Source organism: Hevea brasiliensis, chromosome 9 (genome assembly GCF_030052815.1).
Source record: "Hevea brasiliensis isolate MT/VB/25A 57/8 chromosome 9, ASM3005281v1, whole genome shotgun sequence".
In the NCBI taxonomy this organism is placed as follows: Eukaryota; Viridiplantae; Streptophyta; class Magnoliopsida; order Malpighiales; family Euphorbiaceae; genus Hevea; species Hevea brasiliensis.
The window spans coordinates 27,435,866-27,443,634 of NC_079501.1; positions in this window are offsets into that span (position 1 = coordinate 27,435,866).

Genomic DNA, 7,769 nt, shown 5'->3' on the forward strand with positions numbered 1-7,769 from the left:
GATTTTCATGTGTGGTGCAAGATTGAGAATTGGGAATTAGGGTTTGAGCTAAATTAGAGTTTTGCTAAATTGATGGTGAATTGGTGTTCTAATGGTCAATTAGTGACCATTTGAGGTGAATTGACCTTAATTTGGAATGAATTATGGTATTGAATGGTGAAATGGTTAAGCTGCCCGATGTGCCAAAAATTCTGGACTTGAGTCCACTGGGTTTGGGCAGTAATAAGTTAACTTGTGTAGCTTCAATTGGTGTAAGGCTAATTGGAGGTAAAATTAAGGATATAATGCCACATTTTTTATGAGAAGACCCTGACTAGAAAACCAACTTAAAGTTACCTAAAATTTGCCTAATTCCGGGTAACCAAAATTTAGACCTGGAAAAAATGACCAAATGAATAGTATTGGTTCAAATGGCCATAACTTTATGTAGAGAGGTCCAAATAATCTGATTTTTAGACTCATGGAAAGCTTAGATATATTAGAACAACTTTCATGAAGAACTAAAACTCAAATTCTGACCATAACCTATTCAAATTGCTAACCAAAATTAGCTCGCCAAAACTGATAGAATCAAATTTGCCCAGAAATTCTGGACAATAACCAATCCGGCCAGTTATGGTAAAAATATCATTACATGAGTTACAAAACTCAAAATAGAGTGATTCAAAAAGGGAATTAAAGTAGAGACATTAAGGAACAACTTTGATGAAGCAAATTTAGCCAAATTCCCATTATAGAATGATATAATGGAACAGTAAACATAAGTGACCAAATCTGAAATTTTAATGAGCCTTGAATTGAAATTGGCAACTAATGCCAATAAATGTAAAATTCAAAATGTGGTATTATAGTATATTTAGAAATTACATACCTATTAATTATGACAAAGTCAATATTTTGCATAAATAGTAATATGAATAGTAACCTCCATAATATTAAATGCAAAGAACTAAACACCTAACTTTATTAATATGCCCTAGTATGCCTAGTATGATTAGTTTTGATAGATTGGCATGTCAATAGGATTCCGATTGCAGTACTGCTTATGGCTTCATGCCATTTTGTAATTTATGGCATTTAGTGCCATTTTGTAATATTATGGTTTTTGGTCATTTTGATACTCTTGACATACTTGGCTTTGTGCCCGATGATTATTATGGCTTGTTAGCTGTTCTGTTGCATATCTAGTAGACACTATGTGATCGATGGTGTGATGGCCCTAGGTACCTTGTACCCAGTGTTAGTTTATCCATTTATCCAGTCCAGTCAACTAGTATAGGTTACTTGGGCAACTAAAATAAATCTTAAAAAATTTACAATTAAATAATGAATATAAAAAAATCACTAAAGTAAGAATATTACGAATAATTATTAAAAATTCAGTCTGCATGAAATAACATCATAATTTTTTGCATTTATTTATTTAGTTTATTTTTATTTTATATTGGCATCACTAAGCTGTATGCTTAGCGCGTCCCTTTTTGCCACGCGTAGGTACTGGAGACCAGGAGCGTGAGCCTAGTAGGCTTTAGACTGAGAATCAGAGTTTTGATCTGCATTCGTGTCTGGTGTCACCTCATCCATGCAGTATATTTTGATAGGACCCACTAGGCCTGTCAGTGATTTTGTATTTTATAGTTAGACTTTCATTTTATTATGTAACTTATAAACTTATGTAATTATTTTTAAATTTTGTAAATTAATGAAATTGAGCATCTCTTTATGAATGTGAGTCTGAATTTACTATGTATGGAATGAATGAATAAAAATTTGAGTTTGAGATAAATGAGATGAAGCTTGAGATTATGAAAAATTTATATGTCTGAAATTATTATTGAGCTTTTAAACAGGTGGGATTCGCCAAAATTGTGAATAATTTAGGGAAAACTCTGTCAGTTTCTCCGATCAGTAAATTGACCTAAATTAATAAAATAAAATGTGAATACTAGGAAATGTTATAAGATAAGTTAAGGCGCTCTGGCACCGAGTGTGACATGCCTTGCTCGCCTACACTGTAAATGGATAAAGGATGTCACAATAGTACTAACCTACTACTCATTTTATGGAACACAGGCCATTCACCATGGATGATCCTTCTTGTTCCTCCTTCCTAATATGACCACCAAAACATTATCGTCCTCTACTATCCTTTATAAAGAATTGCACTTCATGATTAGATAAGTATCCTTGAACCTATAAGTTCCACCTAAATTGTCATAGCAGTGAGAAATGTGTGTTGTACCACAATCCTAGACAAGATATTTTATGTATTTATTCTTCTTGATGTAGCCACATCTATTGCCTACAGTTTTTCAGACTTCAACCTTGAATCTACCCATTAGTAAAAGTTTCATCCATCGAATCTCATCCACAGATAGCACTCCCTACAATTTATAGTTAAGAAGAGCTATAAGCCTTGGTAACTAACTTGATCTAATTCCTGTCATTACCCTAATCATCCATCCATCCTTCACATTAGGTATGCACTTGCCATCATTCTTATATCAGGAGATTGTATATGAACTGCTGCCTACTAAGCTCTCAAATAACTGGGTCACCTCCACCCAGTCTCCGTTCCTTATATAACCCTCTAGAGCCAAAAGTACGAGCTAAACTTGAAGAGAAGGAGAAATATCCTCCTACAGTTAACTACATATGATTTCGTGTAATAATGTTTAACCCATGTCTCTTGATTTTTTTTCTTCAAATTTTATCATCTCCTTGCAAAAGTTATGCTCTACCTATAGGATATCAGCCTCACCAACCCTCTGTTATACCACTATCCAATCCTGATATACTATATTTATCTTGTCGCTTGCCTTCTATTGTATTTTGGGAGATACCTCTCATTAACAGATTCTTCCAGTATTAACTCTACCTTTACCTATAACTATTATTTTGATCCTTAAACTTCTAGTGACTTATAACTACCTATACCCGTCGCTTCCCATTCTACCCCTATTATTGTTCTGTCACTGTTGCTTTACTGCAAATTGACTCTGTTGATCACACTAAAAACATTTGCCTAACATTCATAATAAATCTTTAATTACCTTCTCATTATCTCAATAGTCTAACCTAAAGCCTATGTGTCATTATCCCTTATTCTTTTCTCATCAAGCATAATTGAATCCATTAGGTTGACTTTTATTCAACTTACTATCTACTGACTTTGCTTTTCTGCGTAATAGGACAGCTCAAACTACCATTACACACCCTATAGCTACTACCTGCTTTGGTTGAATACTTTACTTAACTTGCCTCATACTGTTAATAATCTAAAGGGTTTTTATCCCATTGCCCCTTATTCTACCTTGGGGACGGAAAACAGACAAAATCTAATCCAAATCCTACAACTCTGTGCTCTAGGTTTAAGCTCCTAACACTGCATCAATTATGACCTGCTCTGAGTTCTGCACTTCTAGGTCATCTACCATGACAAACGTTGTACTTTTGGGTCTTATACCATGACAAATGTTCTCCCTAATGTCATCCTTTTCTAAGCTCTCCATATCCTTACCCTTCTGTTTACCTCGTTTACCTTCTTTAGAACCACATTTGCCTCTTTTGTATCTTAACTCTACTCTTCCTAATCTTATCTTGATCTGGGCTTTTCAATTTATTCTTTAGCTGACTCTTTTTCTCTTACCCAAAATCAAACTTTGATTATTTTATTTTTTAGCTCTATTCTCTTTCTTAAACTGATCGCCATGCCAAAAACTTGTACTTTTTCACCATCTCTATCAATCATCTACACCTTGGTGTTATTTAGAATTGGTCCTCATATTACTCTAATTAGCACTTTCACTGGCATTTGTGTTATTTCTTCTGCTACATCTAAACCAACTATTTTATATTTTCCTTCTGCACTTCTTCTATATATATACATATTTTATGATTTATCTATGCTAATTTCTGTCCTTATCCTTTCCTTTACTTAGAGTATACTTTTGTCTTGAGCAATAAGAAGCTAAGGAGGAACTCAGGGAATAGTAGCCATGCATTCACTATGTGATCTCTGTTTCTGTCCTTTATACTACATAATCTCAATGAGGGAATCTACAGGGATTCTATTTTCTTATATCCACTCACTTAGCCAAAAGATGAGGGAATCTGCAGGGATTCTATTTTCCTATATCCACTCACTTAGCCAAAACTTAAGATACTGGGTATCCAAACCCACCATTCAAATCAAAGGCTTTACATCCATCATGATCTTATCACTTATGGCTCCTACAATGGAACTTGTACCCTTTCCAGGATACATGAGCCGACAACTCTCTATCACACTCTATAGACCCATTTGGGACATTATTTTATAGGTCACCATCAATAGTAGTAACCTTCTGTCTCTCTTGAAAAGATAAAAACCATACCCTACATTACAACTGACTGTAAAAGAATTACTGCTTCTGTCACCTTGCCATAACCATGTCAACCTATATGCTCTCTTATTATACTGTAAACTCCATAAAGCTTCATTTCACAAGTTATGAAGGGGAGCAAAGTCATATATGGGCCTTGATACCACATAAAAAAAGATACTATTTTTACTAAATTTTAGGCATAACGTCAATTGTAATGCTAAAATTGTCCAAGACCCCACATTGGAGACCAAATGATCTCACTCTGCAAGTGCTACCTTTACTTGTGACTATATTAAAACATCTAATCTTATGGTAACTCCTGATATAACTCAAGCTCATGCTAGGATAATCGAGTCACTAACTTTAGCTATCACCTAACTATGGCCTTTGATATTCTAACTCAAGGATTTTAAACCCCTAACTAGGAGTTTCCAACTCCTCTCCAAATATAGAACTCTGTTTTGTCATATCTATACCAAACCAAAGATTACCTGCAAACACTCTCATCATGGAACACCGTGGGGAAGCACGTAGCTCTACACAATAATCCCATGTCAGTACTGTAATTTGCAACTTACAGCATAAATATCGAGAATATTGCATAGTTACTACAGTACGTCCCAATTTACCAGACTTCCCTAACCTCTTATCTCTTTTGAACCCACTAATATTATACACTTACTCTGACTGGGCTACCCACCAATGACTGCTAGCAGTGGTACTCCCTCTCCCATCTGGGATAGCTACGTTGTCATAGTTCACCTTCAAGTACTCATGTCTTGCACTAGATAGGCACATCATTTAGCCCCACTATGATAGAAACATAACATTTCTTTGGAATACGTATCCCCATGGCAGACCTCAATATGTCTGCTAACTCTATTTCACATCTCTACGTACTTCACAAAAACTAAGACACTAACTAAAGCACTATTATATTACCCGGAAAATAACACAGAATCTAGAAACAAAGAATTACAGAAGAAGACGAAACAGGATCTTATACTACGCATGTGAACCCCTAATTAGACTCTTTTTAAGCCTTAGACATGTACTTCCCATGAATCTAGGGCCTAAGCTCTAATACCAACTTTCACTGTCTTTGGTGGCAAAAGAGGGTACCTATCAAGGCACTCGTAGGCGTTACGTATCGCTGTCCCAGTAAGCCCCTAGGCGGAGAGCCATGCTTTTGCCACAGTTCACGCGTGAGAGTTCCCATGATTCATAGGCGTTATGTATCGCCGTCCCTACTTTGATCTGATACCAACTTTGTCATGACCCAAATTTTGGGCCAGACCGACACTAAGACTTGGATCTATATAATGCCACCAAAACCCATAGTAAGCCTAACTATTCTCTAGTCCAATCTCAAAGCCCATATTGAAGCCCATTTTTAAGAAATTAACTGGACAGAATTTGGCCATAAACTGGACTATTCAATGGGGAGTTTTTGGCTCACTCAACTTGTGATCACAAAATAAAATCATTTGGGGAGCTCAACTCGCCCTTATAATCATCAACAACTCAATATGATCACTGGAAGCTCAGCCCTCTCATCCACATAACCCATTCAATCCACAAATCCACATATGCAGAATCAATAAATTATAGATTTCAAATAATAATCTATTACAATCCCAAGTCAAATAAAATATCTTTTAACACATGCGGAGTTCTAGAACTTTCAAAATTTACAACATAAACATAGATAGAGCAACTAAGAGACCTGTAAGGTAGAAAGCAGGTTAAACACAAGTAAGAGTCCTCCTGTAGCCTAAAAAAAAGGGTGAACAGGAGTGAGCGTTCGACTCATAGAGTAAGATATTTATTTTTACAAATAATTTCTATAACTACCTAAGTCTAGTGCATCCCTAAGAACGAATGCAACACTTTACACAGTTCAGACATGTCAAGCAAAGGCAATCTGAAGCACTCACACACACATATATATATATGGGAGCTGATTCCCTATACAGCTTTCTTAGTTCCAACCTTTGCCAGCGAGGTCAACTTAAAGCTGGACTTTCTCTTAATATCCAAATGTGGGGGCTAGCAAGATTAACTCAAAGCCGTGTCTACCTCAACTCAAAGCCGAGATCAACTCAAAGATCGGGTCCCAGCGAGTCAAGCTCTAGTCACATCTACCCGTTCTATCCATATCCATATACACAACTTATACACACCAACTAATACACACAACTTCAGATTGCTATAAAACAACAATCACAACAACATCATCAAATACAAATGTAATAATACATGGCATTCCTAGCAAATAACTAAGTACATATATCTATAAGTGATGCATGAACATGCCTTGAATACATAATAATATTGAAATTATAAGTACAATCAATATCTACTCACAGATTAACCGGATATCACTGAGGCTACTGGGCAAAGGAGAAGAGTTAACTCAGATCACCTAAACAATTACATTACAAGCTGATCAATATTTACTTAAAATAAAACTTTGAAGAATCAAAGGACATTTAAGTTTTGCCGAAAATTCGGCAGAATTCCCTCCATACCTAGGACCTACCCAACTAGCCAAATGATCTAAATAACACTTCTAAAATATATCTCCCATATCCACATCTCATCAATATCATATGGCCCCTACTAGACCCACCAAACCAGTCAAAAATCATATAATTACACATAAAATAATTATTTAAAAATTTGAGGTGTTACATAATCAATTTGGTTTTTTTTTTTCCATTAATTAATATATTGACCTAAGAAAAAAATTTAAAATAAGATAAAAATAATAAAATTGAGAAAAAAGCATTTATCAAAATTTATATATATCAAAATCACAAATAATTACTCATTAAAAATCTTAAAACTCATCAAAATTATTTATTTCAACTCCAACACCCAATAATAGACTGAAGTTTATATTCATGCATGAATAAGATAAAATAAAAATATACAAAACCATATTATTAATATCATGAAAAATTAATAATTAAAATAAAATAATTAAATTTGAGTTTTGTAATTATAATATGATGTATGTATGATCATCATCAAATGTATAAATTATATCATTCCATTTGCATTAGAGAATTCAATGAATTTTTTAATTTTCGAGTAAATTTCATATATTGTCTATCAACTTTAATCCTTATAATCATATTATTCCTGAACTTGAATTATATGACATAAAACTATTTAAACGTTGATTTGTAAACAATAAAACCATTCTAATATATCGTTATCATTTTTTAATTATTATGTTAAAAAGAAAATAATTTAAATAATCTGTCTATCTCTTATCTTTTTTTCATCTCTCCCCTTACCTCTTTGTATTTATATTGTAATAATTTTCATTATCAAATAACAAAATTAAAAATCATAAAAGCATTCATAATTAAAAGTGATACATTATCAATATTG